At 34.8% G+C, this 23,638-nt stretch overlaps 1 non-coding gene across 1 annotated transcript; it reads left to right on the top strand.

Moving 5' to 3' along the window:
- Positions 1-1,688: 1,688 nt before the first annotated feature.
- Positions 1,689-1,791, top strand: LOC113284750. Its single transcript, XR_003328367.1, has one exon. It is a non-coding gene; the product is annotated as a U6 spliceosomal RNA (small nuclear RNA).
- Positions 1,792-23,638: the final 21,847 nt, after the last annotated feature.

The raw sequence follows: 23,638 nt of genomic DNA, 5'->3' as shown, positions 1-23,638 counted from the left end.
ATTGACAAGCTCCGGTTTTGGAAAATGCAGTTGCGTAAGACAATGTGAATTTGGTGTTCTAAAGATTTTTGGTGTTACTACTTCTGTGCTCAAAATGAGGTTCCGTGTTTTTATATATTCGTGGAAGTTGATGTTCTAGATGATAAGAAGCTGGGATGTCAATTTCCGTTAGAGACGATTTGATTGGCCAATCTGCAAATGATGCTGCTAAGGCTGAGATGGTTCTATCGTTTCTGCCTCAAAACATCTATTCTATATCTATGTTACTCGTATGATTTTGATTTTGTCATCTCTTTCATTGCTGACTTCGTACCCGGAGGAAAAGGTTTTCACTTTTCTAGCTTCAAAGTTCAAGTCTCAGGTCCCACTGGTTAACAAGTGTTTACTGATAATTTTTGTCTGGCATATTTGAAAATATTTGTATGTCGTTCATGGAAACTTGATAAGGTAGACGACATTGTGACAATGCCTTTGACATGTTATATGAGTGATTTTTGGATTTCAAATATCTATTAGTAATTTTCAAAGCTTCTACTCAGTATCATTTTCTATGGTTCGTATTGTGCAGTATTTTGTGTTTTGCTTCTTTAATTTTATCATTTTTGTGGATAGGGAAACATGTCGGCCGAATCATCACCAACTTGCATTCTTATATAACAGTTCAGTTACTGCCATTGACATTTACAAGGGATATGAAGTTATGTTGCATTCTTACATTCTTGCTCTTTTACCGCAGGTAAATATCAACGTTCTTTTAGATGGAAATGGGTTCGGAAGAAGAAGGAATACGATGCTCTACACAGTGCGTAGAGGAAGGACGACCGCACGACTATTAACCGTATAGGGTTAATATTTCTACATCTAATTTACACCATTTTTGGAAGCACAGTGATATTAGATGTACAGATCTAACACAATTCGACTCGTGCAGCAAGCTTTGATAAGCATGTTTAGAATATGACTGCACCATCAAGGTCGCTTTCGAGCAAAAAATTAACTAAGACAACTTCACAGATTAGATATCAATAATTTGGTTTAGCCTCGGGCCAGAATAAGCTGCATTTCTTATCCTTGCGCTGCCGTGGAAGAGTTTTTATTTCTTGTGAAGCACTACTGAGTCTGAAGGAAGGGTTTGTATAATCTTTTTATTTTGAGGCTTGTCTTCTACAGAAAATTTGGCACAACCCCTCTATTTCCGTGAAAGTTGTTTTCCCTTTCTTCTTTTATGTGTTTTCTTGCATGAATTCATAAGATTTTTGTTAGAGGGAGATCAAAAAAAAAAAAAAAAAAAAAAAAAAAAAAAAAGAAAGAACAATAAGAAAAAAAAGTGATCCCAGGAGAGCAGAACTCAGTAATCGATTCACTTATTAGGACAAATTTATTTTTCAAACTCCGACTGAACCACTGTGGCTGGTGGATGCTTCAAAAAAGAAGATGGAGCTGGTGGTCACATTATCTACCAAAAGTACCCAAAATAGGAAAGTCCGTCCCATATCATGTCAGTTCCCAAGAACTGACAGTGTAACTGTTCCTTGTCTGTCTTGGACTCTTGGACGGAGCTGACAGAATAACTTTTACTTAGCCGAACTGACGGATACACCAAACTGACAGTACACACCTTCTGTTTCTATCTCTCTAACAATTTTATTTCTCACTGAAAGTGACATTGACATTCTCTACGGCTATCTATTCCCTTCCGGTACATACAATAAAATTGGAATGATAAAGTGAAGATTAGTATGGCCCCGCACAAGGAAGACACACACAAATCGGGAAATGGTCCAAAAAAAATTGACTGTTGAGAACGGGTAGCGGGCACGTTTTGTAATTCGAAAAACATTGATGTATGTTTATCATGTTTCTTCAGGGATCAAGATTTATTGGTTAGTGGAGTTTCTTTATGTTGTTGATTTTTCCTTAGTTTATACTTTTTATTTTATTCTTTTATTGGTGTTTGAGATCAAGGTCTTCTCTTCAATTATTCTACTGGAACCAAAATCTTTTGAGTTATCTTGGATTGTCAATGGTAAATCAAAAGATTTGGAAATTTTAGAGAGGTACAAAGGAAACAATATCAGATCTTCTGAGAAATTCTTTGAGTTATTGCAGGGAAGTGAAGATTCTGGGTTTCACGACGCTGAACAATGATGTTGGAGAGGTGCTAGCGGCTCTCGAGGGGTGGAAATGGTGTCTACAACTTCAATCTACCACCATTAACATTGAAGCTAACAACACCAACCTCACCAGACTCATTTCGGATCTCCCAAGTAGTATGCATTGGCAAGCTAAAGCTCTGTGTGAAGATAGAACTCCAAATAGTTTATTTTTTCTCTCCTCTTTCAAGACATTTTATTTACTCTTCAGTTAGTAACTCTGCAAACCAGGCAACAATTGCATTAGCTACTGCTTCTGCTAATGAAACAACTACCTGTAACTATGTGGGTTACCCTCCGTCTTGTATTTTTCATCTTTTAGATCAGGATAGATTGAGCAACTATGCTCAAAATTATCAGCACCAAGTTTGTTTTGATTTTTAAGTTAATCCAAGGCTTTTCTTATTAAAAAAAAATCCCCTTTGATACCGTTAGTTAGATTTCCATCATTACTTTGGAGGCGGCAAAGATTCAAACAAATCAAAAATGATCCCGAAGATTTCATCAAGTGATACTCCTTGTTGAGATGCTCTCTAACAAAAATGGAAACTACTTGAAGATTATGATAACTTTTTCATACTCAAAGCAAAGATTTATTTGTATTCCCAAAGGTAGTGAAGGTTCAATTTGGAGTACTTTTTGTACATCTTTCTTTATGCTGAATAATTCTACAACATCACTAGATATTCCAATTCATTCTCCAAAGGTTCAAGCGTCTTATCAATATCCTATAGTTGGTCAGTCTCCAAAGGTTGAGTTTTGCTCTTTAGGAATATCAGTAGTAGTTCACTACTCTCATAATGGATGGAACAAAATAGCAGGTGGAATGTCAAAGCATTTTGGTTGGTTTGGAATTTTAAGCTGACGAGTATAACTGGAAAACTGATTTTTTCTTTTAGAAAATTCACCTGATACTTTTAATTTCTTTGCTAAACAATACAAGTTTAACGTGGGCAAATCTAGCCTCTCATTAAGCCAATGGAGTCCAGAGACTTCTTTTATTAAAAAATAATTTCTATACTGAGGATAGCCACTGGATCGGTATTAGAGGACTTTCTCTAAATTTGTGGAAGTTAAGCATTATTCAATCGGTATGCAGTCCTTGGGGTAAATTAGAAGATATTTGAAAATGCGGGAAATACCAAATACACCCAACTTTTTCTTTCGGGAACCTGTGTAGACAAAACTGAATACAATAGCAGGTAGACCAGCTGAAATATCCTTGGAAATATGTATATAGAGAGTTCTACATCAACCTCTACTCAACCAGTATGTATATATACACAGAGTTCATGAACCTGATTGTTAAGAAGAGTACTTAGACGATCTCAAAAATCAATATCCAAGATCAATTTAGTTGTATCCAGATAATCTAATCGGAATTTTTCCAAGTGATTAAACTTGTTATCTATTTTTAAAGATTGAATACGTACAAACAAGTACCAAAATTAAGTGATTGAATACGGATTCTACAAACAAGTCTTGTAATCGATTACAATTAAGTGGACTTGTATATTTAGATTGAATACGTACAAACTTGTGTAAATCCAATTATAAAGATAAACAATAGAATGCGAAAAAGGAAAAACACAAGATACCAAAATTGTTGTTAACGAGGAAACCGCAATAGTAGAAAACCCGAGACTTCATCCAGAATTGAACACCAACTGTATTAAGCTGCTACAAACATTAGCCCACTATAATACTTCAGACTGGAGTGTAGTTGAGACTCAACCCGTTTAGATCAAAGATCAAGGTGGGGAAATCTGTTTGCAACATACAAAGCTGGCAAACCTCACAAATCCGAAATTTACGAAAAATCAATTAAGATTAGTTTTCAGATATCTATCTTGAGGAATCACAAAGTCTAAAAAAAGAACTTTGTGATTACTATCTATGTTTCCTGAAAGAGATTAGGAAAACCTCGATAAAAAAAAGAAGGATTAGGATACATGAACTACCGAGGTAAAGATAGTCGGACCTAGATTCACGAATCCCCAAAGTGAAGTCTTTTTGTCGTAGACCCAATTATGTTTCCCAAAGGAAATCTAGGTCAATAGAGGACGAATCTAGAATCAACTAGGATACAAAGTACCAGGGATTGAATTTCAAAGTCGAAAGATCATCTCTATTTATAGTTTTTCCAAGACCAGAGTTTTCTTAAAATTCAAGCTAAGATAACTTGAGAATCAAGCAAACACAATTCTTGACAAATACAATAGAAGACTATACAGACCGGTTCTGGAAACGTGTATAATGGTGGTTCGGTTTGGCAACTTATCCAAAGAACTAAAAACAATTTTTTGTTAATTTAAACACCTAAGATTGTAACCATGATGCACACACATAAGTGTTTAAATGATCAATGAAGTCTTCGAAGTGTTTAAGAGAGTTCTATAAATGCTAAACATATTAAAAACAAGTCTTTGAGCATTTTCTAAAATATAAACTGGGACAACTGGTAGAGCGGTTCGTGATCCGTAGGTTTATTCACGAGTCATGGTGCAACGGTTCGTGAACTGGGTTCGTCAACCTTAATAGACTACCGAACTCAGTTGGCAACGGTTCGTGAAACAGGTTCGCCAACTACTAGTTGTTATAGCATTGCTCTGTTGAGCTCACAAGTGTTGCTACCGCAATCTTGTTATCAAAACTTTATCTTGATTTCTAGTCTACAATTAGTTAAGTTTCGAATTAGGATATAAGTGTAGTAGAGATACACATCACGGTAGTCATCATTGTGTTCTACAATTTGAAGGCGAAGATCAACCGAAGCTTTTGGAGAACTTCTTCAACAAAAGGTAAGTGAAGATTGAACCACCTATATCTCAAGTTATATTCATCTTTCTATTTATGAGACTATGTCACATGACTAATTAGACTATCATGCATAAACAAGAATTTTGAGTCAAGTTTATCTTGGTAATTAGTTCTCGAAATATAATGACTAAGCTTAATGAACATTTGTTCATACTTGACGAATTTAGATTAAGGAACAATTTTTTGTTCAAAATCAAAATCGTGATTCAAGTTTTATCATTCTGAAATAGCCTGGAACAATGATATGTGTCATTGATGTTATTTTGTAATGTTTCGAATCGATTTAGAGAAAAATATAGAACTACTGTAAATTCGGATGTAAGACAGTATGACTTCAGTCTTAGAAACTGGGAAGACTGTTATAAATTCGGAATAGTATTACATGTACTCGTACACATAACAGAGTAGCTGTATGTCGACATACATATTTTTGGTATGCATATTCTTATGCATACCTTGAATATAATATGCTAACTCATGAATCAGATCGGTACACATACCTGTGTGCAAACCGTTAAGGAACTGTGTTTACGGAACCAGTTTGGTATCCATACCGGTACACGTACCAGAAAAATTTTGTGGACTCCAGAATCAGTTAAAGTCTAAAGATATGCAAACTGGTACACGTACCTGAATTGTTATGTTAACTGTGGAACTCGGTAAGTGTTTATGGTATGCGAACTGGTACACGTACCCAATTTTTTGTGTGTAACTCCGAAACTTGGTAGTATTTGTAGCATGCAAACCGGTACACGTACTGTGACTCAACTGACTCATGAATGACTTTGGTATTTGTACTATGTACACCTACTTTCCATGTCGATTAAATTCTTATGCACATAAGTTATTTTTCTTAAATCTTTTGTATTTGAATAATCTCTAAAACACCATAGACATATTTGATCACTTGATTTTGCTTAGAGTTAAGTCTTAAGTGTTTATGAAAATGAATATTAAGCTTATAAGTTCAAATCAGCTAGTTTCGGTTAACCACCTTGAACATAGTCCTTATACACGGTTCGATTACAGTTTCACCTAACCAGAGTGTATATCTTGTTTATGTAACTCAGATTCCAAAGATTCATCTAACGGTGTATATTTATTGCTTGGTTCCAAAGTCATCTTAGCTTCAACCTAAAGCAACCTATTCTTTGAAAGTATATAAAATAGGAACCTCAATCAACTGGGATCTTTGGATCCCTACATTTCTTCTCTTGGTATGTCCTAGTTGTAGCTAGAGTCGTCTTCTTCCTAAAATCCTTTGAAGGGTTTAGTAATTAAAAAGACTTCATAGGGATTCATGAAGCCAGGATCTTCTTTTGATAGCTTGGGTATCCTGATCTTGTTTAATTGTTGAGTGTCACTCCATCAACAAGATAGATAAAAATCATCAACGTTTTGTACGTCTCAAACTTTGTTGATTGGTAGGATTAGAAACCTACTATTATAACAGCAAGCGCACGATGTCTAATACACAGACAATGGAAAATACAGGTCGATTCTACGAGAAATTGGATTGGTGAATCTAAATTTCTAAGGTTTTACTAATACTAATTTAAAGATGAAGGGTTGTCGATGTGACGAGAATATGAATGTTTCTACTAAGATTGGAAACAAAAGCAAAGATAAAGATATCTATGGTTTCGAATCCGCCACCTAAATACTTACAACTCCCTAATTCAATATACTAGTTCTCTTTTAATAAAGAAGTTATAAATGTTCTAGCCTTAAACCACCTTGAAGATGTGATAAATCACTAATAAATATGATGACTTAATCTCAGCAACAAAAATGTCAATTCCTAGAATTACCTATCTGTTTAAGGCATAGGTAATCACAAATTGAACTAAATAAGTTTATATAGAGCCTGAATACATAACAAATAAATTGATCAAACTACCAAGGATGCATGACATACAAGGTGAAAGTAACTGCCATGAATTCAAAAATTAAATCATGTTCTTCCATATAAATTCATGGAGAACAATTAAATCAAACCAAGTAATTTTTATTTATTAAGATGGTTTCATCTCCACCACAATAAGAAGCTAAAACATGAAAAAACTGAAAATAGAAAACCTAATTTAATTCTACAACTTGGTGCACCGGCTACTCCGGGCTTAAGTTTTAAAATACATACCCCCCCCCAATATGGATGTTAGAGCACTGCTCGGTCGAACTCGCAAGCGTTGTTATCTCAAGCTTGTTTGTAAAGTTTAGTTGTCAAAACTATAAGTCTTGATTCCTAGTCTACTTATAGCTAAGTCTCGGATTACGATAGAATGTGTAGTTGAGCTTTAGACTTCACGGCATTCATCGATTGAAGAAGAAGAACTACTAAGGGGAGCTTGTGGAACTTCATCAACAAAAGGTATGTGGAGACTCGAAATCATCTATCACTCAGAAGTCTATTTCTATTATATCTCCTATAGAGAAAAAATTTCGTATAGCTATATAGATTTTATTTTATACACATTTGATATTTCGAGCTGAGTTTAACCCGCTTACATATTTCTCGAAATATGTGTTGGTAAGATTTTGCTTTAACCAATTTCATCATTTATTATTGACGAAAGTCAAAAGATGATCATGTGAAAATCTCCTGGTAACATCTTACATGATTTGTGTGAGACGGTCATTTGATGTAGACTCGGAATGTTTTGTATTGATTATTTGATCACTTGAAAATTGCTTTAAAGCTAATAGTTTGTGTGAGATAGCTATTCCCGTCTTCCGAGAATGTTTGAATGATTGAAATGGAGTTTAAAACAATTAACCTTTGATTGCATATAGCACTTTATGCGTACTGTTGCAAATATAATCCAGGTCCGGGAACTATAGTATGCATACCCGTATGCGTATTAGTTTGAAAGTTGAAGTCCGGGAAATATAGTATGCATACCCGTATGCGTATCGACATAACAGTTCAGGTCCGGTAATTACACCGAGATTGGTCATGTACGACAATATGCGTACTTTTTCGCATACTGGCGAACTCATACCAAGTCTGGCTACTAGGGTATGCGTACCCATTTGCATACTTGAGTGGGTTATTTTCTAAAATTTGTTTACTCATGAACTAATACATTTATATAATAAGGAATGCAATCTTTTGCAAATCGTGGCTATAATGTTCATGATCGATTCAAGTTAATCGAAACCGATTTTGCTTTAATTGTATCTTGTATACTTCTATGACAATATAAAAAACTGAACAACTCCATAACTAGTTTCATTTGAGTCATTTGAACTAGTTGTGATAAATATGAATAAGGTTGATATGAAAGTGTTCATATGGCTAACTTCGGTTAACTATTGTTGAGCCAACTAAGTGTACACGTTTAGGTACGGTTATCCATATCTAAATGAAGGTACATTTCACATGTGTGTAACAAGCTAAGACAATTTAACGGTTGAAAGATATTATCTTGAATCTAATCAGGTTTTCATCTAACGGTGAATATTGAATGCTTTGTTACCAAGGTAACATTGATTGCAAACCTTGATTTGAAGACTATATAAGGGATAACTCTAGCAACTGGGAAACCTAATCCCCACACCTCTTGTGTGATACTAGTTGTGACTAGAGTCGATTCTCCTTTAACCTAGTTTTTTCTAAAACCATTATAGGTTAACGACCTAAAGAATTCATTGGGATTCTGAAGTCAAATCCAACAATTTTCCGTGTAGTTGCGTATTCTGATCTTACTTTATTTTATCGTATTTGAGTACTATTTTCTCTAAGATTTGCTCGAGATTTATCTTCGATAGGTAAGATATAAAAAGTAATCACAAATCTCTTCATCTCATTCTTTGTGATTCCGCAATATCTTGTTTCGCTTCCACACGAATAAGATTATTGTGAGGTGATTGATATTACTAGGTTGTTCTTCAGGAATATAAGTCTGATGTATCAATTGGTTCATGTTCACCTTGATTTATCAAAACACGAAACAAAAACTCGTAAGTATTTTTGTGGGAGACAAATTTATCGATTCAATAGACTTTTCTGTGTGAGACAAATTTGTTTATCGAGTCTTCGACTTTGGGTCGTAGCAACTATTGGTTGTGGGTGAGATCATCTAAGGGCATCAAGTGCGTAGAGTCCCGCTGGGATTCAGAGGCGTAAGGAATGCGAATGTATCTTAATCAGTGTGAGATTGGTTAGGGCTCAACTACATTCCATTCCGAATTTAATTTGTAGTATGCTAGAGTCTGTAGCGTCTTAATACAATGTGGTTTTAAAATTGGACTAGGTCCCGGGTTTTTCTACATTTGCGGTTTCCTTGTTAACAAAACTTCTGGTTCCCGTGTTATTTCTTTTCCGCATTATATGTTTATGCAATTGAAATTTCACAGGTTATGCGTAGTTCAATCAATTAGATAATCCAACCTTTGGTTGTTGATATAAATTGATTCGCACTTGAACATTGGTCCTTGGTACCGTTTAAGTTTTTTCTCATATTAATCCGACTCATGGATTTCTATCTGTTTGATTGCAGATCGATTTGAGAAACTGAGAATAACTCTTGGATATATTTTCCTTGATTGAGTCTGGATGTCTAGTTTATTCTCTAGGAAATTATATTGGAGTTAGTCCATACAGATTGCCTAAACGAAATATTAGGTGTTGTTGTTAGACCCCCATTTTTTCAATAGAAATTTTCTCCAATCCAATCAATCAATCCCTACTACCAAATCACATAAAAAATCAGTATTAAAATTGTTATCACCCACTCACCGATTTCATGCTGAGATTTCATCACCGGCATCTATTGGTGACAAGGTATGGGCTTCCATGAATATAGTTGTAGAAAACAAGAAAGCCCCAACTTCATAGACCATCTTCAACCTATTTATAGGTTACTATGAGTAAAAAATTGATAAGTCTGGTGATGCATTTGAGTTTTCAACAATACCGATCAGGGAGTTGGTATTTCTGTACTGTGAATGGGGAAGAGGAATGGTTGGCGGTGCTAGTGGAGGTATGGGTTTGGCAGAAGCAAAGGATGGGTTTACAGAGAGGAAGGAATGGGAAAGTGAGATGGTCGGTTGTGCAAGAGAAAAGAAAAGAAAATTGTTTTGGAAATGAGGATGGGTAAGGGTATGTTTGGATGCTTACTAGGTTAAGGACACATGTAATTGGTGTTAGAGACTGGGTTTGCACTTTCAAAACCGTGATGCGTGAGTACAAAATCAGCTTATACTTTGGCCCATTAATTATATAATGCAATCCACAACTCATTTTCCTTCCACTTCTTAGCCATCTTTCGCATTTATTCTTTCTGTAATATCTTTGCAACTCTAGTCTTCTTCTTCAACTCACTTTATGGACCTCCCCATATTTATCAATTCTACAAAACAAACACAAAATATCAATATCCACAACAAAAAATATTATTGATGCCTTGAGACGCAAAATACATAATTTGACTTAAGATGGGATAGTAAAACACTTGGGATATGATAAAAGACAACAAAATGATCTAGAAATAATACATTATTAGGCACCGATCACACCCCAAAACCTGAATTTTGCTCGACCTCGAGTAAAACAAAAACTAAGAAAATCTTACCTACGCTACTGTCGTTGGTCTCTCGATTTCATTTAGCGAATGCAATAAGCCTTTTAAACCACTAAGTGTCCCTAGTGGACGAGTTGAATTCTCGTGAGGGTTTTCTTAGAACATACCCACAAAGTTCTAGGTCAAAAGAGCTCACCTTGTATGAAATGTATCACCTTCAATTTTGAGATTAGTTCACAACAAAATGGATATGTAAATATAAATTTCAAAGGTACAAACGACACACATTGATTCCAGCACAAAAAATATTTTGAAAACCAAGATTTCAAATATTTAACATGTGATAAGAGTGTAAGGTGTAATTCTATAGTGAGCATGCATAACAACTGATTTATCAACCGAAGTCATGACTGCCAATACTAAGAGATAGTTGAACCGATTTAAATCCAAGCTAGTTACAACCTCCTTTTCTCATTACAAGACTATTTACAATACATATACAAAGACTAATTATATATACTCATTGACTGACTATTTACTTTGACGACTTTGAAACAATAAATACTGACTTTATGGAATGAAAGATAGCAAACTTTCTTATCATTTATTTATTAAGATTCTTTTTTTCTTTTTCCTTTTTTTCCTTTTTTTTGTTGAAGTTTTCTGATTTTTTTTTTAGACTGAAAGAGTCACGAAGACAAGAAGGTACAACGACGATACAACGGCTTTACATAAAACAAAAAGATACATTACATTAACATTATAACAAAAGGCAGTATCAGTATTCTAGATGATTGGCAGCCTACTGGATTACGCAAATCAGACGCTATACATGCTTGATAGACTGTGCAAGTGCAAGCTTCATATCACATTCTCAAAAAGTTCCAAAACTAGCAAATCAAACTCGAATGTTACTGTTCTAGAATCAGAAATATATCAAACTTGTACCTCATCATCTAGATCAATAACCCTAATATAATAGATATGTGCATGCATCACAAATCAATATAGATGAGCTCAACTATTTATTCATTTTTTTTTTTTAAAGTTTTTTATGTATATGCATGGCAAAGTTCATATTCAACTATGACACAATGACAATCTTATGGTATCTACTTTTCACCCCCAAACCTAAACTAAACATTGTCCTCGATGTTTCTAAAGATAATCAAAATTATAACAACAACATACCATAAGGACCATGCTGAGTAGAGAAAGGGAAAGAGATTACCAAATGTCGGCGAACAACAAATTTAGAACTCCATTATTCAATACTAGAATCCAATAAGAACTCAGCTGATAGCATATTGGATTAGCACAATATATACAGGATAAGAAAAATAAGACTCAACTGACTCGAGATAGAAAAATTACCTACTGAATTATATACACACGTGATTCACCATAAATATACAACCTAAAGAGCTGAGGATCGAACCAAAAAATAACATGCAAAAACATCAACAATCTTACACATATATAACATGACAGTGCAAGTAAGGCTGTATAAGTAAACGAGTTATCCTAAACCAGAAGTTGTTAACAGATGTGTTTTTGAGCAAAAAATCTTGCAATTTTAGGGGTACTGCATGCACATGATCTAATTCAAAGTGGACTTGGTTAGGGACAGGCAGAGAAACATCAATGCATTCCAACTATGGCTCATCAAATGTATTATATTTGGCTGCAAAATAGTCCAAGAGGGATTGGGAGGCACACATTCCCAATCCTAGATTACATACTCTTAGAAAAGTTGGTTTTACAATATCTTTACATGCAAAATCTAGGTTTGGGTGGAAGAGTCTCAGTCAGTGACTTATGCAGGAAAGTATGCACATCTATGTCGCTCATATGTATGAGACCAAGAGTACCATTATTATCAGTCACATTAACATCTTCTAAGTCATCTACAAGTACAGTAGCATGGTTACATTCATTGAAATATTCAACAAACCCCAATTCAGAATCCTGATTATTCAAAGTCTTCATCTCATGCATAAGAAAATCAGAAGACACTACACATTTTGACATAGGCAGGGATTTAGACGTATCAAAATTATTTTCATGCATAAGATCAATTGTTTCAACATACAAGTCAACCTTCCCTAAGTCATGCACGAATTGTGCATCATGATCACCATCACAAAATTGTTCAAGCCCTAATTCAGTATCATCATCCAAAATTTCAGAAAAAAACATCATTTGTCAAAGTCGCGGCAACAGAGTCTAAAGTTTTAGTAACAGAAGATTCCATAACAACATTTTTGGAGTAAACATGCTCTTCTAGCATTAATTTATTATCATCATCATCATAAGAAGGATGTAATGCCCTATTTAAAATCATAGTTGTTAGAGCATTGCTCGGTTGAACCCACCAAGCGTTGGTATGTCAAGTTTGGTTGTCATATTTTAGTGAATCAAAACTCATGTTAAGAGTCGCTTGATTATGTACTAGAGTTAAACTTCGTATAGGTTAGCTTGAAAGTATTAGGATATGAGACATTACAAGTATTGCGAAGTCTTGAAGATGTGAAGAAGCAAGGAGCTACAACGAAAACAATCATCCTTCCACTTGAGGTTAGTGATATTTGACTTGAACTGTTTCATTACCTAACGTATCTTTCAAGTCGTGCATATTGAAAACATAAATGCGAATCATATTTTAACTCTAGATAGACATAGTATTAAGGAATACAATTAACCATTAAACTTTGTAGATAAGACATCGTCATAATCATTTGAATGCTATTGTGATTATGTATGGGTATAAGGTGAGGATTTCATCCTAGGGAACAATGTTTACATGTGTTCTAAGGAAGTAAGTTCATAAACTTGTTTTGTGAACCGAAAAGGAAACTGCCAGGAGTTATTGGTTTTATTATTCATTGCATATCCTATAAAAAACCAATATGTGTGATAGAGTATAACCGCTCACAACTTGTTGTGTTCTTGGTAGAACTATTCACAAAGTCCTGACTTTTGTATTGGTATAACTTTTATTAGTAAAACCAATATTAAGTAATCAACTGGTAAGATCAGATTGTATGTGGCTTGGGTAAAGGGAACCGATCCTTGTTGGGGGGTAGGGAACCGATCCTAGTGAAGGAAAGGGAATCGAACCAAGAGGTGCAGTGCAATAGGGAACCGATCCTTGTATGGGATGCAGCAAGGTTTATAGCAGAAAGGGGAACCGATCCTATGGACATGTGCAATACATATGAGTTTAATACCATATATATCTGGGGAACCGATCGTAGTACCTAGTCAACCGAATATTTGGAAAGCTAGTGTGACTATGCGTAGTACTCACATGGAGGTAGAACCGAAACTTGATTTGGTAGAACCGTAAACCCATGATTGTGATTGAATGTTGGTTTGATCAATCACATAGTTCTTGAAAGTCAGATGAACCAATTCTAAACTTGTTTGGAAGTGTGGCAAATCGGTTTCAAGGTTGTAAGTGTGAAAGAGAACTTACAAAGTAAAGATGTCGACAAACTTTGAACACGTGCTGAGAATGTTTATGTCTATAATTGTTCAAAGATATTCCTTAAAGGTTAAGGGAAGAGAATCCCAGGATCGAAACACAAGTAAGTTAAGAATCTTTTAATTAAGGTTATTAATTTAACTTTGTAGGAAAATTATGAAATTAGTAATGTGCATTTACTAATTAGATTTTCCGAGAGATTTCGATTGTATTTTTGGACAGAGCATTTCCAGGAATTATGAAAATAGAATCTGTGCATTTATGAATATATTGAGAATATTTTCGGTTTCGGAAATTCCTTGGTGTCCAAACTTCCATGTCTATAAATACACGAAGTTTGCCTTTCTAGAAAACTAATCCTTCGTAACAACAGACTTCCTCTTTTGTATTTGTTACTGGTGTAGCCGCCTATCGGAGAGGAAAGTAATCTAATTAGGTGAAATCTCTTACGGCCGCTCGTTTTAAAGTCTTCTTTTGGATTGAGAAGCTCTAGAATGACCCGCTGGTGGTAAACTAGATAATTGCGGTTTATCTTTGTTTTCGATTGATTTGATTGACCAACGGTGGTTGAAATATGATTGCACCTAGTTTGTTTATTCTTGAGAATCTTCTCTTCTGATATAAGATTCACTCAAACTAGTTCAGAGTTTCGACATAGATCTTTAGACTGTTGTTAGTTCTAAAGATGATCTTGTGATAATCCATTGTTAACAGGCTCTGTTCTGTGCGTGATTGATCACAAGAGATTCAAGTGATTGTGTGCAGGTGTTTATTGAAGATTTAAGAAGATTTGAAGACAAAGAAGATATTGAAGATTTGACTTGGGTTTTATAGTCTTTGGTGTGCACAATACTTGTTTGGGAAAAGAGGATCCAAATAATAATCGGTTTATCCTTGTGGTAGATTAGATTGATTAATTGAGTAGATCGGCATCAACACGATTCTTCAAATTAAAGGTGTTGATTGGCTTAATCTTAACCGATTACCTTTGGGTGATTGAACATAAGATAGATTTAAACCCGACGAAGGAGTTTATGTTAAGATAAACGGAAGAGCCTTTGTCTGACTCATATCACTTGGTTGAATAGAGTTGATACCAAACAGATTTCTTGTTCCTTTACTGTTTGAATACAAACCAAAGGGATTGTTCCAAGTACATGACTTATTCACAAGTCGGAGGTGTGGGAATACAAACAGCACTAGGTATACTATAGAGTTAGATACTTGGTTTCAACTATACGAAGTTAGGTGTAATTTTGTGTAGCGGCTTAATCCTGAGAGTATTCAATTCTGGACTAGGTCACGGGGTTTTTCTGCATTTGGGGTTTCCTCGTTAAAAAAATCTTGCGGTGTCATTTACTTTTATTTTCTGCATTATAATTATTTTTATTATAATTAAAATAAATTACACAAACGTTAATTCCTATTTACTTGATAAGCAATCCTATTGTGTTTCGTTAAGTCCGAACCTTTATATCAAGTAAACATACTTCGTTGTTGTATTGTCTCGATCTCGTATCCATAGACGATCACACGAAGTGTGAACCGATTAGTTGCATTGTCTCGACCCAGTCCATAGACAATCACTTTCGGAGAAAGGACTTATAGGTAGGAAAAGTTTTAGCTTGAGGTATATTTGGGTACCCTTGCCTTTTCAATTGGTATCAGAGCAGGCAAACATGAAAAGATCCAACAATCTGTGTTTGGTGCGATCCAACCTATAAGAATTGAATCTATGTCCGATTCATTTAACGTAATCGTAGGATTTGATTACTTTACAAGTTCGTGGTGGAGATCACGTATGAAGTATGTAATACTTCTATTCCTAAATCTGTTAGGAATAATGCTTATGTATGTCTTGAGTGACTTACATGTTCCTTTGGTAAACATAGGACTGTATATCATTTGGTCGAGTAACAATGGTACTAAGACCTATGTAACAGGTTGTATCCTGAAAATGAATAAGATTCCTCTTATGATTTGTGTGAACCACATACATTGTCTTCCTATTAAATCTGGAACCTTAAACATATTTTGGTCAGACTACTAAAGTATATATGTGTACATTTTCAGATATAATTCTGGCAATGATTCACTCTCTAGGATGCGACATTGGAAAATATGTATTCCTTCAAGGAATAAGTTTTCAGTTAATAATTCTATTAACAATGGATTGCTTCATGCACCTCACAACTGTTTTAATGAAGCAAGTGATATTTTGAAACATTATATGGTTTTTGATTCCAATGATATTTCTCACAAATATCATATTTTGTTCAAATTCTTCTCTGTATACTCTAGTAAACTTCAAGTAATATTATCACATGGTAATAAAAGAGTACATATATTATTGGACAAAAAGTTGGAATCAACTCAAGCTAAAGATCCAGTCCATAGAAAACCGGTTTTCCAAAAGAAAGACCTAGATACAAAATCAGAATTGTTTTACCACAAGCCACGATTTCTGATTTTGGATGTTTTTCCTAAAACTAGTTATTTCCGGTTTTTGTTGACAGATCTTCCTATAAAAGATAACCTCTTGCTATGTATTCGAACATATTGGGGAAGATTGCTCAATACCGTAACTAGAGTTTCACATATTTTCGCAAGTATGAGAAGAGGAAAGTCAAGAACTAAATCCGACAATAAACGGATCAGAATTAAGGATATAGAGGAAATTAGATTTCCTAACAGTATTAATGACAAGCATGAACTTACAAGATTTGTTGATAGCTCTTGCTTTAAAAAGTATGAAACACTCAAGGTAATGGATTTTACGACTGAAAAGAAGTTTAATCCTGATGTCCGACTCTAGGACTTTGTGAATTTTGTTCAAGAACGAAACTGGGGAAATATTTTCGTCCTTGAAGAATATTCACCTGATATGGTAAGAGTTTTTTATGCCAATATTCACAATATTGATCACAAAAAACTCAGTTTTGTGACTCTTGTTGGTAGAGAAATCTGTTATGTCAATCGAAAAACTATTTCTAATGTTATTGACTACAGTGAGGAAAGTAATCACATGATTACCGGAGCTGAAATTGATCATGATACCATTTCAACAAGCCCCATTGGAAATAAGGTTGCATGGTAAAATGATAGACTACCAACAAAGGATATACCCCTTTATCTTAGGGTCTTCGGTAAACTTGCTTTAGCAACCATCTTTGCAAGTACAAGAGATAAATCGGTCTGGGATAAGACGTTTGCAGAATTCATCTACTTTATGCTGAAAAAAGATACTCAAATAGATCTTTGCGGCATCATTGTCAGACAAATGATCAAGATATCAGATTCTATCTCATCTTCTGGTATCAAAAAGAATCTCGGTTTTCCGTGCATCATTACCAAGATCTGCGAATCAGTTGGAGGAGAAGACTTCGAAGATAGATTGAACATTAATGATGTTACTAATAAGATTATTAGTCAAATGATTGGGATACAAACCCAATATGATGGTGTTGGAAGAATTTTACCAAATTCTTACAAGAAGATGCTTCTTACTCAACTTGGAAGCATAGGAAAACAGCTTGACTGCTTTCAGAAACAAGTGGTTTTTACTGCTCGAAAAGACATAGAAACTCTTAAAGGAATTCAGAATTTTGAATCAGAGTTTTGGGATCAGGAATCAAAAATCGAAGAAGAGCGACAAAATGCACCTGGTCCTAAGGAATGTTCTTATCAGGAAATAAACGAAGATTAAACCTCTTTAAGAAAAATAGACAGTAGTTTTCGATTTCTTTCAATAAAGTCTATTATGAATAAAACTATCTTATTATGAATAAAATTATTTGATTTGAGTAATTTTTCTTGTGATAGTTTTCGATTTACATAGCATGTGCTTTAATGCTGTTATATTATTGCTATGTATGATTATGAGATGTATGTTTTCGGTTTTACTACCTTAATGTTCGATCTCATATATGGTGAACCCTCATGGTTTGGGTAACTTTTTGATTTAGCGGGATTAAGTTCTATCCCTAGTAGGTAGGCTTTATCAAAGGATTATGAGGGGTACTAATGGAAACAATATGTGAAAAAGTCACAATATGTTGAATTGGTTTTGGTTTAGCATAAAAGCATATGTGTTTCAACGGTTTACAAATTTTGCTCGCAATAGTTAAAACCGGTTTTCAACCTTTCTCTGGTAAAGGTTGAGGTGTGTTGTTATTCTTTTGTTTACGCATAAGGATGACAACGTGGTGATATTTAGATATCAATTCTCCCTTGTAGTTGCAGGAAATCCTACACTACACCCCTCATATGATTTCATTATTGCTCAACTCATTTTAGATTTACACTCTTAGTTTTATTGATCAATCTTTGAATGTTCTTACAAGAAAAGATAAAGGAATCAAGAATGACCTCTGCTCTAGACTTTCTCTCTCCTATTTACTTGTTTCTTACTCAAAAAAGATCTCTCCCTTCCTTTATAACTGAACGACTATTTATAGGGAAATACATAGTGGATGACAGCTAATCTGTCCTTTATTTTCGGATAAGACTTGCGACATTCTCGCAATCTTACAAATCTTAATCTCGCAAACTCTCTAATTTTCGCAGGACCCTCACATCTTTCTCATGATTTTAGCTGACGTCGTTTATTATATCATTTCTGAAATTGTTCTGCGACGATGTTGTGTTGTGTTGTTGATAATTTCGCTAAGATATTATTGTTGCGAGATTCTGATCCTACGTGATAAAACAAGATATTTATAAGTATTCATAACAGATTATTTTTTGCAAGAAAGATAATGAGAGGCAAGTATGGGAATCAATAAACAAGAAGCATTATCTTTCTCATCAGCAAAATACTAAAAGGAAAAGTTGATTCCAAAGTTGGTTGAAAAATGTAACTCGCAAAAGTGATAAAAATAAGACAGTTCAAGAAGCATTATCTTTGCTCTCAATCTTACGGAGAACCGCCCAATTATGTTATTCTACATATAGGGCATGATGAAATGCGCAACATCGAACGCTCAGCTAGTGGGAGGCCTTTCGAGAATCATATTCATAATAGCTCTGAGAGGAACTCGATCAGAGATCGTGAAACGGTTTACGGATCTTAAAACATGAATCGTCACATGCGTTCCTGAAACCGGGTCAGAAACATGCGGTATCATGACTTTATGATTTTGACCTTTGTTGAAAATCCACCATCAATAGTAGTCATTCTTGGTGTAAATCCGTGCGAAAAAGATTTATTTTACCTTCTAAAAACAAAGATTGATTTTGCAGTATTAATCTTTATTGGTTTCATATATTGTAAATTGTTATGGGATATGTTGTTTACGTCCGTGAACCTTGACTGTCCCATACTTGTCCAAAAGTTATCTCTATTATGTCGGTATGAAAGTATTGATAAAATATAGAATGAACTTTTGAATACAAAAGTTAAGCCTTTTATGTCATTTTTTATGGAAGAAAGGATAAACTTTTGTTTACAAAGATTAAGTATATTATATGTCATTTTGCTAATAGTGATGAAAAATAGAATGAATCTTTGTTTATTCCGAAGTATTGGTCTTTCCCTGATCCACATCTTTGTACATATATTGTGTTGCTCCATAAGTTCTCTTATGTCGAGCATGTCCAACTGAATTGATCATTTTTTATGACTAATTCAATTGAGTTTTTGGATACAAATTCATGTTCTCATGTGATTTGGTTATGTCCAAAGTAATCCTTCTTTTCTCGTAAAAGTAAGGTCACTCTTGTTGTTCTTTCGGTAATGACATTTTATAGGGGAGAGTTCTTTTTGAACTTGTGCTTAATTGCCAAATATTTGTGGGGAGTGCGGCTGTGGAATATTGTAGGGGTTATCTTGTATTTTTATAAACTCCTTGATGAATGCATTTAGCTTCGGCTATATGATTGGATCTAAATAAGTTGGTATGTTATTTTCTTTTGGTCATGAAGTATCTCTATGAAAATTTCATGAGGATCCCACTAGTTTTCGTACCTTTTCCAATTTATATTGACAAAAAGGGGGAGAATTAATGTGTAGTTTCATACTACAAATACATATGGTTTACGGATCATTATGTAGGGGGGTTTCATGTCGAGATGAATTATTGACTAAGGGGGAGTGATACATATCACCATAGTATTATTCTCAAAGTTGTGATACAATTGAACTTTGATGTTGTGTAATGATACTATGACACTGTATAACAATGATTGAGAGCATTTGTTTTCTCATTGTTATCGCTACGGATCTTCAACAACTATGATGCTGAGTTGAACATGTTTAAATCATGGAGTACTAGGAAGTGAGGAAGATTTCGAGTCGTGTTGAAGATGCCAAGGAGATAAAGCATTTGGATGAGAAGCTACAAAGTTTTATTTATTTTTTAATCCATATGTATTGATAGTTTTTTCACTAAAATTTACAAAGGGGGAGATTGTGAGAGCACTGCTCGGTCGAACTCGCATGCGTTGTTATCTCAAGCATGTTTGTCAATGTTAGTGATCAAAACTATAATTTTTGATTTCTAGTCTACTTATAGATGTCTCGGACTAGGGCATAGATTGTGTAGTTGAGCCTTAGACTTCACGGTGTTCATCATTTTGAAGATGAAGAACTACTAAGGAGAGCTTATGGAAATTCATCAACAAAAGGTATGTGGAGACTGAAACTCGTCTATCACTTGGAAAGTATATTTCTACTCTATCTCCTATATTGAGACATAAGTCGTGTTACGATTCTATTATACACATTTGAGATTTCGAGCTGAGTTTAGCTCGCTTACATATTTCTCGGAATATGTGTTGGAATGCTTTCGCTTCAACCAAGTTCATCTTATATTTTTGACGCAAGTCAAAATATGATCATGTGAAAATTTCCGCGTAATATCTTACATGGTTTGTGTGATAAAATCATTTAGTGTAGACTTGGAATGTTTCGTTATGATTATTTCAATAACTTGAAAATTGCTTTGTTGCTAATAGTGTGTGAAAACGGCTATTGTCATCCTCTAATAAAGTTTCAAATGATTGAAATAAGAGTTTAGAACACTTAACCATTATTGGATATGACATGTTGTACTCTTGCACATATGTAATCCATATCTGGGAACCATAGTATGCGTACCCGTATGCGTCCCTGTTGGCTTGAGAAATCCGGGAACCTAAGTATGCGTACCCGTTCGCGTACTGGCGTAAGGTTCATGTCCGAATATTTCTGCTAGGATTATAAGTATGCATACCCGTTTTCGTACTTACAAAACCCAATCTTGGTCCGGGTATTTCAAGTATGCGTACCGGTTTGAATACTTGAAGGTTAAAGTTCTAAAATCGGTTGCAAACCGTGGCTATAATGTTCATGAATTGATTCAAGTGAATCAAACCGATTTTGTTTCAATTGTGTTCTTGTATACGTCTATGAGAATATAGAAATTGAACAACTCTTTAACTAGTTTTATTTGAGTCATTTGAACTAGTTATGGTTAAGATGAACAAGGTTGATATGAGAGTTGTTAGAGCATAGATAGGCCAACCTCGCATGCGTTGCTATATCAAGCATGTTTGTCAATGTTAGTGATCAAAACTATAAGTCTTGATTTCTAGTCTATTTAGCTAAGTCTCGTACTAGGATAGTAAGTATAGTTGAGCTCAAGGACGTCATGGCGATTCATCAGACAAGCAGAAGATCTACTCAAGAAACCGGTGGAACTTCTCGACAAAAAGGTATGTGAAGACTTGAACTTATCCGTCACTCAAAAGTTTATCTATTTTATCTCCTACTTCTTGAGACAAAAGTCGTATGCTAAATATATAGACTAGATCATACACATTTGATATTTCGATCCGAATATATCTCGCCTATCTATATCTCGAAATATGTGTTGGTAAGCGTTTCGCTTCGATCATGTTTTTCTTTACCTATTGACGAAAGTCATGATACGTTTCAGTCATCTTGGAAATTTCTCTGACGAGAAAGGTTTGTGAAAAAAACTGAATAACGTCCTCTGAGAATGTTTCAATGATTAGAATGAGAGTTTAGATTATATAACCATGTATTCCTTGAACCGAAGTTGTCAAACTTTGTTGATCAAGAGTAATCGGGAGGATTGTGGAACTGTCGGAACTTCTCGACCGAGAATTTCTGCTGGATTTTCCGAAACTCGTTTGTGTGCTTAGTCCGCGAACCCAGTCCGCGAACTGGCAGAAGTTCTCTTTCCGAGAATTTCTGCTGAGTTTGGAAAACTCAAACCGATTAGCTTAAGTCTGCGAACTTGTTTGTGAGCTTAAGAGGTTATGATCTAAAGATGTGCTTTGAACATGAAACATAAATTACTAAGGAATGATTTATGCAAACCGTGGCTATAATGTTCATGAGATGATTCAATCGAATCGAATCATCTTTGTTTCAATTGTGTCTTGTGTAGTTACATAAGATCTCATAGCAATTGAACAACTCTCTAACTATTTCATATTGAGTCAATTGAACTAGTTATGGTGAAGAAGAATATGGCTGGTATGAAATGATCAAATGGATAAACTTTTGGTTGACTATTTTTGAACCAACAATGCACACGTTTGGGTACGGTTACACAAACCTAGATTCGTGCAGTACATGTGTATATGACAAGCTAAGATTTTGATCTAACGGTTGAGATATATTATCTTGAATCTAAATCAGGTTTTCATCTAACAGTGGATAGCGTTTGTTTTTTGAGCAAGGAGAAACTCTGATTTGAAAGGCTATATATAGGAGACATCTAGCAATGGGAAAAACTAATCCCCACACGTATGTGTGCTACTAGTGCGCTCGATAGAGTCGATCTCCATTAACCTTTCAGTTTCTTTTTCTAAACTCAGGTTAACGACTTAAAGACTTCATTGGGATTGTGAAGCCAGACCGATACTACTTTTATTGTTGTTGTGTGATCTGATCTTGCATCTTCTATCGTACGAGTACAATAATGTTGATTGGCTTGAGATCGTGAGAGTTCTCCGATAGGCAAGATATAAAAGTAATCGCAAACATCTTCATCTCATCGTTTGTGATTCCACGATATCTTGTTTCGCTACCATACGATTAAGATTGTTGTGAGGTGATTGATTAATCTAGGCTGTTCTTCGGGAATATAAGACCGGATTATGAATTGGTTTCTGTTCACCTTGATTATATATCAAAAGACGAAACAAAAAGTTAGGGTTTTCTGTGGGAGACAGATTTATCCTTTGATAGACTTTTCTGTGTGATACGGATTTGTTTATTGTCCAAGCCTGTGATTTTGGATCGTAGCAACTCTTAGTTGTGAGTGAGATCAGCTAAGGAATTCAAGTACGTAGCATCCTGCTGGGATCAGAGGCGTAGGAGTACAACTGTACCTTGTATCAGTGGTAGATTGATAGGGGTTCAATTATAGTCCAGTCCGAAGTTAGCTTGGAGTAGGCTAGTGCCTGTAGCGGCTTAATACAGTGTGTATTCAATCTGGACTAGGTCCCGGGATTTTTCTGCACTTGCGGTTTCCTCGTTAACAAAACTTCTGGTGTCTGTGTTATTTCCTTTCCGCATTATATTTGATTATATAATAGAAATAATACAGGTTGTGCGTTGAATTTTAATCAATTGGAGATCCAACCTAGTTGTTGTTGATTTCATTGATTAACACTTGGATATTGGTCTTTGGTACCATCCA

This window comes from Papaver somniferum, chromosome 5 (assembly GCF_003573695.1).
Source record: "Papaver somniferum cultivar HN1 chromosome 5, ASM357369v1, whole genome shotgun sequence".
In the NCBI taxonomy this organism is placed as follows: domain Eukaryota; kingdom Viridiplantae; phylum Streptophyta; class Magnoliopsida; order Ranunculales; family Papaveraceae; genus Papaver; species Papaver somniferum.
This window is presented reverse-complemented; position numbering and strand designations above follow the sequence as displayed.